Here is an 8,933-nt window from a genome sequence, read left to right as displayed (position 1 = left end):
CAACACTTTTCAATTAGGGGAACATTTTTTAAATGCATAAGTGATTTTTAAAATTTTAAATTGGATAAACACCTCATTGCATTTTTAGAAAATGTTCACTATGTATAAAAAAAGTTCATTATGTTTAAAAATCCATTGGGCATAAAAATGTTCAGGGTTTACTCTAAAAAATAGCTATATGCAAAATAAATATATTCATGGAAGTAAAAGAAAAATGACAAAAGAAAAAATAGAAAAATAAGCAAACTGCAAAACAGAAATATACGGCATGAAAAAAGTAGAAAACATAAAACTAGAAGAAAAAAAAAGAAAAGGGGAAAACTGGAAAAGAAAAAAGAAAAGGAAAACAGTCAAAAACCAAAAAGACAAAAAATATATTAAAAACACTAAAACCGGAGCAGGAGTGTTGCCCACTTGGGACTTGTCAAGAACTACTGAAGTTGAAAACTTTCCCAAAGCCAAAAGTAGTAAATAACACATAATAACATCAAAAAAGAATCTTTAAATTCGCTTATCCTCCTTAACTTGAAATTGATTGGGATACATATTCGCTAATAATCTAGATGGAGTATGATTTATTCATCTAAGTAGAGAAATCTCTGAATAGAGACACTTCTTTGTACAAGGAAATCACCGTTGACTTTTTTCGTGACCAGGACAACAGTACTATCGTTAAACGATCGGTCCTTCACTTGTAGATTGTTCGTGAGTCAAACTCACCCTCTTACCACGCCTAACACTACCCATTGATAAATCATTAAATTTAGCTCATTTTTTGATATTTTTTTTGATTTATTCACTCGTGAAGTACCACAGGTATCTAGGAAATAGTTACTTCCAAGTGAATCGTCCCTAGATACCTAAAATCCAAATTTCATTATGGTCCATTTTGTGTAAATATAGATTGTACCAAAGATGCAATTTTTTTATAAACCCTTTGACCTTCTTCTTCGTTCATCAAAACTTCTTCAGTTCTATCCAAGCTCGACTTTGTCCGAATCAGTTGGAAATATGCCCTAGAGGCAATAATAAATGGGCGCTACTCTGCGCCGGTCGACCGGCCGAGTCGCTCCGCCGGTCCACTTGCATCCGTTGGATTCGTCCATCCTGAAACGTTGGATCTAGCTCGTTTGAGACGTTGGGTCATGCAAAACTGAAACCACTGAATCCCATGCAAAACGAGCCCGCTTTGTCCGCCCGCATGGAACAGGTAGTGGTTGCCATGCGCCGTAGCTAGCTTTTCTCGTGACGCCCAGCTTCTGCGAATGTCCACCGTCACAACACACCATGGCTGCCCTGCATCGCGGTTGCAACTTGCTGTTGTCGCCTCGCAGGCACTCCGTCGTCCGGCCGTGCATGCACGAAACGAGTTGCCAGCGCCATGCTCCGATGCTTTGCTCGTCGACTCTGATACCCCAACTCCCATGAATATCCCGTCCACTGTTGCAGCTCGGTGCCGCCGCCCTGCATCACTGTTGCAACTGGATGTCGTTGCTTCATGCAAAAAGTTCGTTGTAGCATGGCCTCTCCTGGTCCAAACAAATTGTCTTGCCGGTTGCAGTTTTCCGTCTCGCTAGTCCCAGCAAATCATCTCCCCTATCCTAGCAAAAACATCTCAGCCACAAAAAATCTCGCTGGCTGGTCGTAACAAAAATTCTTGCTGGTCCCAGCAAAAATGAACGCCGGTTGCAGCAAAAAAATGGCCATCACCGTGTCATAGCAAAAATTCTCGCCGGTCACTGGTCGTAACAAAAATTCTTGCTGGTCGCAACAAAAATTCTTGCTGGTCGCAGCAAAAATGAACGCTGGTTGCAGCAAAAAAATGGCCATCACCGGGTCGTAGCAAAAATTCTCGCCGGTCACTGGTCGAAACAAAAATTCTCGCTGGTCGCAACAAAAATAAACACCGGTTGCAGCAAAAAAAAGGCTTGCAATCACCCGGTCCTAGCAAAAATTCTCACGGTCGCTGGCTCAACAAAAATTCTCCCGGGTCTGAGCAAAGTTGATTGTCGGTTGCAGCATAAAAAAGGCTAGACATCGCTAGGCCGCGGCAAAAATTCTCGCCGGCGGCTTCTCACAAAAAAAACAAAAAAGTTATCGCCGGTCCCAGCAAAAATGATTGCCAGTTCCATCAAAAAAATGACTTGCCATCAGCGGGTCGTAGCAAAAAAAATTATCGCCCGTCGCGACAAAAAAATCTCATCGATCCCAGCAAAAATAATAGCCGGTTGCAGCAAAAAACATGACTTGCCATCGCTAGGACACATCAAAAAATTTCGCTTGTCCAAGCAAAACAACTCGTCGTCGTTCGTAGAAAAAAAATCGTCGTCGGTGGTAGCCGGAGAAGGTCACACCGGCCCTAGCAAATTTACTCGTCGGTTGTAGCAAAAAATGCCTCGTTGTCGCCAGTCGCAGCAAAAAATCACGCCGGTCCCTAAAAAACAACTCGCCGGTTGTAGCTCGATATCAACCGGTCAGGGCTCCGACGGGTTGTTCATGGCATGTGCAACAAAAAAAAGGAAAGAGGAAATGACCGGACACGGGTAGGGACAGAGACAAGTGTAGGGAAAAAAAAGGTCTGGCAGCTAAAGAAAAAACTGATTAGGGCTCACCAGCATGTGCGCGTAGGTGCAAGAGGAGCCGGTGGATCAGGGCAGATCGTACGCTGCAGACGCGACTAGCTCGACGTGCAGCCGGTCGTCCGGCAGGGAACGTTTCCCATAATAAATTAGTTATTATCATATTTCTCTGTTCGTGATAATTATTTATTATTCATGCGAGAATTGTATTGATCTGAAACTCAGATACATGTATGGATACACAGCCAACAACGTGTCCCTCTGAGCTTGTACTAGACTATCTCGTTCATCAAAGATGATTAACGTTTCCTAACCATATATATGAGTTGTCATCTGATAACGGGATCACATCATTAGGAGAATGATGCGATGGACAAGACCCAAACTATGAATGTAGCATATGATCTTGTCAAGTTTATTGCTATCATTTTCTGCATGTCAAGTATATGTTCCTATGACCATGAGTTCGTGCAACTCACTGACACCGGAGGAGTACGTTGTGTGTACCGAACATCGCAACGTAACTGGTGACTATAAAGGTGCTCTACAGGTATCTCCGAGGGTGTGTGTTGAGTTGGCATGGATCAAGACTGGTATTTGTCACTCCGTATGACGGAGAGATATCTCAGGGCCCACTCGGTAATACAACATCACAGTAAGCTTGCAAGCAATGTGACTAAAGAGTTAGCCACGAGATCTTGTATTACGGAACGAGTAAAGAGACTTGCCGGTAACGAGATTGAACTAGGTATGGAGATATCAACGATCGAATCTCGGGCAAGCAACATACCGATAGTCAAAGGGAACTGCATACTGGATTAGCTGAATCCTTGCCATCAAGGTTCGACGATAGATCTTCTTAGAATATGTAGGAACCAATATGCGCATCCATGTCCCGCTATTGGTCATTAACCATAGAGGTGTCTCGGTCATGTCTGCATAGTTCTCGAACCCGCAAGGTCGACACACTTAACGTTTGGTGACGATATAAGTACAGTTGAGTCATTATGGTGGTTACCAAAGGTTGTTCGGAGTCCCGGATGAGATCCTGGACGTAACGAGGAGGACGAAGGTCATCGGAGTTCGGAAGTGTTCCGGGAGTACCGGGTTGAGGCCAGGAGAGCCGAAAGGGGTTTTGTGGGGCCCCGACACCTGTTGGGGGCCTCATGGGCCAAGGGGAGGGAGCACATCAGCCCACTAAGGGGCTGTGCGCCCCCAAGTCCCCCTCCCATGTTACCAGAGGAGGTGGGGCGCCCCCTAGGGCTGCCTCCACCTGGCTTGTTGGGCAAGTCACCCTAGGGTTTCCCTTGGGGCGCCCCCATCTGCCCTGGCCGCCCCTAGGGTAAACCCTAGGGGCGCCACCCCCTCCTCTCTTCCCCTATATATAGAGGTGGAGAGGGAGGGAAACCGCACCCCTACACGCCGCGGCGTCGCCCCTCCCCTCCCTCGCAGTCCATCTTCTTCTCTGTTTGGCTTGGCGAAGCCCTGCTGAGATTTCTTCACCATCACCGCCATCACGCCATCGTGTTGCCGAAGGACTCGAGCTACTACTTCACCATCGCTTGCTGGATCGAGGAGGTGAAGGCATCATCAAGCCGTACGTGTGTTGAACGCGGAGGTGCCGTCCATTTGGCACTAGATCGGGAGTTTGCGGGACGGGTCGTGATTGGATCGCGAAGACGTTTGACTACGTACCGCTTCCGCTTAGCGATCTACAAGGGTATGTAGATGCAATCTCTCCTCTCGTAGATGTTCATCTCCTAGATTGATCTTGGTGAGCGTAGGAAATTTTTTGTTTCCCATGCAACGTTCCCCAACTGTGGCATCATGTGCTAGGTCTATGCGTAGACGACATCACGAGTAGAGCACAAAGGAGTTTGTGGGCATTGATATTCAGATTGCTTCCTTCCTTGGTCTTGTCTTAATTCAATGGTATTGTGGGATGAAGCGGCCCGGGCCAACTTTACATGTCCACGTACATGAGATCAGTTCCATCGACTGACATGTGACTTTGTTGCATAAGATGGCTGGCCTGTCTCTCCCACCTTAATTGAATCGGATTCAACGAAGGCAGTCCTTGTAGAAGGTTAAATAGCAACTTGCATATCACCATTGTGGTTTTGCGTAGGTAAGAATCATTCTTGCTAGATAGCCATAGCAGCCACGTGGAACATGCAACAACAAATTAGAGGACATCTAACTTGTTTTTTGCAGGGTATGTTGTGATATGATATGGCCAAAGACATGATGAGATATATTTGATGTATGAGATGATCATGTTTGTAATAGTTTATATCGAATTGCATGTCGATGCATACGGCAACCGACAGGAGCCATAGGGTTGCCTTTAATTATTGTATGACCTGCGTGTCAATCATTAAACGCTATGTAATGCTTTACTTTATCACTAAGCGGTAGCGATAGTAGTAGAATCATGGTTGGCATGACAACCCCGATGGTGACACGATGATAGAGATCATGGTTTCATGCCGGCGACGATGGAGATGAAGGAAATATGCCCTAGAGGCCATAATAAAGTTGTTATTTTATATTCCCTTATTCATGATAAAGGTTTATTATTCATGCTAGAATTGTATTGATCGGAAACCCTAATACATGTGTGAATACATAAACAAACATGTCCCTAGTGAGCCTCTACTAGACTAGCTCGTTGATCAAAGATGGTTAAGGTTTCCTAACCATGGACATGAGTTATCATTTGATAACGGGATCACATCATTAGGAGAATGATGTGATGGACAAGACCCATCTGTTAGCTTAGCATAATGATCGTTTAGTTTTATTGCTATTGCTTTCTTCATGTCAAATACATATTCCTTCGACTATGAGATTATGCAACTCCTGTATACCGGAGGAATGCCTTGTGTGCTATCAAACGTCACAACGTCACTAGGTGATTATAAAGATGCTCTACAGGTATCTACGAAGGTGTTTGTTGAGTTGGCATAGATCGAGATTAGGATTTGTCACTCCGAGTATCGAAGAGGTATCTTTGGGCCCACTACTAGGAAAATGCTTATAGACAGTAGCATAGTAGTAGCGCTTATTATAACAAAGCGCTGCTACTACTTATCAGTAGAGCTTTTTTAGAAAGCGCTACTACTATGCACTTACTAGTAGCGCTCTTTTAGTAAAAACACGCTACTACTACAAGTGCCAGGCCGTTGTCGGCAGGCCAGGCATAGTAGTAGCGCTTTTATGTATGAAGCGCTACTCCTACTGGACGTAGCAGTAGTGCTTTCTACATATCAGCGCTACTACTACCGGCTCCTTATCCAGCCCAACGGCCCGCGCTCAACCTCTCTCTCACTCCTCCGGCCCTCACTCACTCGCGCACCTCTCTGCCATCATCGCCACCGCCCTCCCCCGCGCACCGCCGTCCCCCGTGCGGGAGCTCTCCTACCGGCCGTCCTCGCCCGCGTTGGCTCTGCTCCCCCGCCGGCCACCCTCCCCCGCGCTGTCCTCTTCCCCAGCCGGTCGTCCCGCACCAGCCTCCTCCCGTGCCGGCCTCCTCCACAACGTGAGGTACTCCTCCTCCCTCCTCCCTCTAGGTTAATTAACTTAGGTCAATTTAGTTCATTAGGTTAACTAAGTTGAACTAAGTGAAGTAGCTAGGACAATTAGGTTTGCTAACTAGGTTAATCAGATGTTTTTTAGATGTTTGCTTAACTAGTTTGGTTGTGGTACTATTAATTAGATGTTTTTAGTTAGGGAAGTAGGTTAGGTAACTAATTAATTAGATGTTAATTTAGGGCAGTGGTGTTTACTTTATAGAAAGAATTCAATATATTTTTTTACTGATTTTTAGTAAGTTTTTAATAGAATTAGTTAGAAAATTAATAGAACTAGTTAAACTAGTTTATTTTTAGTAAGTACTAGTTTATTTTATTTATTGTAAGTGCTTAGTTGAACTAGTTGAATTAATAAAACTAGTTTATTTTTAGTAAGAAAATTTAGGTATATGAGATTTGATGATCTAATTAAAATTTTGAAGACGCTATGTCTTGGAGAGGATGGATTTTGAAGACCATGAAAATTTTGAAACGAAGAAAGTTCACCTAAGGACCCATCATGGTACGGATTTTGAAGTAAATCTGTACAATTATGAGAGCGTAACCCATTTTGGTTGCAAAAGTTGGGAAGCACTTTGCAAGATGTATGGTTTTTATGAGGGTATGCTTGTCACCATGGATCTTGGTGATCCTGACATCGACAAAGAAAATATGGACATTTGGGTCCTTGTTGATACGCTTCCAATTCTACCGCTATGTGAGTTTCTCAAACATAGTTATTAACTAATTTATATTCTTTATTTCAAAATAGTTGACAGCTTATTTCCATTGATAGCTTATTTTCATTCTTCAAAAAATGTGCGGAAGATGGTAGACAGAACCTACTACACCGATGGCTCTAAGTTAACTTATCAGGAGAAAAATCATCTGATCGCACTTTGTACTGATCTTGAGAATTACAATACCTAATACCAAACTCCTCCACATTATGGTGAATACGTGCCACTAGTGTATGTGTTGAACCACGCTAACATCCATGGAGATGCCATGGTAAGATTTTTTACTATTACGACATCTGTGCATCTTTTGCATAAATTCTTTTAAAACTTAAGTACATTGATAACTACAAAGTTATTACTATGTTTTTCAATAGAAAATCCCATCGGATTGTGTGCCTCATCTAATGTATGAGAATGGTCGCCTTGATGTTTTGAACATACAGCCAGGTCATCCTACGAGTCACACATGTGCATATCGGATTTCTAAAAATAGTGAAGATCTGATAATCAAAGAATAGAAAAAATGTATGGTCAGTCGTAGGGAGGTTCTTGGAAGTAAGATTGTGCGAAAGGCAAGAATTGGAGACAGGATAATCTCCATTCTCCATAATGGAGAGTCAGGGGCTATCTTGTTTTATGCTATTTTACCTAGGAGAAGGTAGTAGGTCCTAGCTAATACTCATGATCATGTGCTAAGAACAACTAAGTAGGATTGGTTAGATGACTATGATGATGATGTGGTATCGAGTAGAAGTTGTATGATCAATGATGATGAGTATGACTTGTTATTATGATACCAATGATGAGTTATTTAATATTATGATCGATGATGCATGATGCTAAGTTGTTATATGAGCATGATGAGTTATTATATATATCAGTAGGTGAAATGAACATGGATTAGATTCAAGTGGAGGCAACATGTGGCTCACATCGAAGGTACTACTAATCCAAACTAGATCAAGTTTGGATTAGTAGTACTTTCGACATGCTCCACATGTTGCCTCCACTTGAATCTACTCCACATTCATTTCACCCACTATTATATATAATAACTAATCATGGTCATAAAATCATGTGATGAAAGTACTGTATATAAAACCACAACGAAAATAAGCTGTATTTTTAAAAATATAGGAAAAGTTAGCAACAACGCTTTTCAGAAGAAGCGCTACTGCTACTTAGTACTATCAATAGCGTTTACCAAAGAAAAGCGCTACTGCTAACTAGGTATAGCAGTAGCGCTCCCTTTCCAGCGCTACTGCTACTAGTTAGCTATAGCGCCTTAGTGGTAGCGTTGGTACAAGCACTACTACTAGCTCAAAAACAAGCGCTACTACTAGGGTTTTCCCTAGTAGTGGCCCTCTCGGTAATACACATCATAAGCTTGCAAGAAAATGACTAAGGAGTTAGTCACGAGGTGATGTATTATGGAATGAGTAAAGAGACGTGCCAGTAATGATATTGAACTAGGTATGAAGATACCGATGATCGAATCTCGGGCAAGTGACATACCGAAGGACAAAGAGAATTACGTATGTTGTCATAACAGTTCGACCGATAAAGATCTTCGTAGAATATGTAGGAGCCAATATGGGCATCAAGGTTTCGCTATTGGTTATTGACCAGAGAGGTGTCTCTACATAGTTGTCAAACCCGTAGGGTCCGCATGCTTAACGTTCAATGACGATATATTATTATATGAGTTATGTGATTTCGTGATCAAATGTTGTTCGGAGTCCTGGATGAGATCACGGACATGACGAGGAGTCCTGAAATGGTCAAGAAGTAAAGATTGATATATAGGATGAGCATATTCGGACATGGGAAGTGTTTCGGGGTGAACCGGGTACTTATCGGGTCACCGGAAGGGGTTCCGGGCACCCCCGCCAAAAGATATGGGCCTTATGGGCCAAGAGGGGAAACACACTAGCCACAAGGGGCTAGTGCGCCCCCATATGGGCAAGGCCGAGGAGGAGAAGGAAAGAGGGGAAGGGAAAGGAAAGAGTGGAATATGATCCCCCCTTCCTTCCCTCTCCCCC

This window comes from Triticum aestivum, chromosome 2A, assembly GCF_018294505.1.
Source record: "Triticum aestivum cultivar Chinese Spring chromosome 2A, IWGSC CS RefSeq v2.1, whole genome shotgun sequence".
NCBI lineage: Eukaryota > Viridiplantae > Streptophyta > Magnoliopsida > Poales > Poaceae > Triticum > Triticum aestivum.
The sequence above is the reverse complement of the archived record's forward strand: the minus strand, read 5'-3'. Positions refer to the sequence as shown.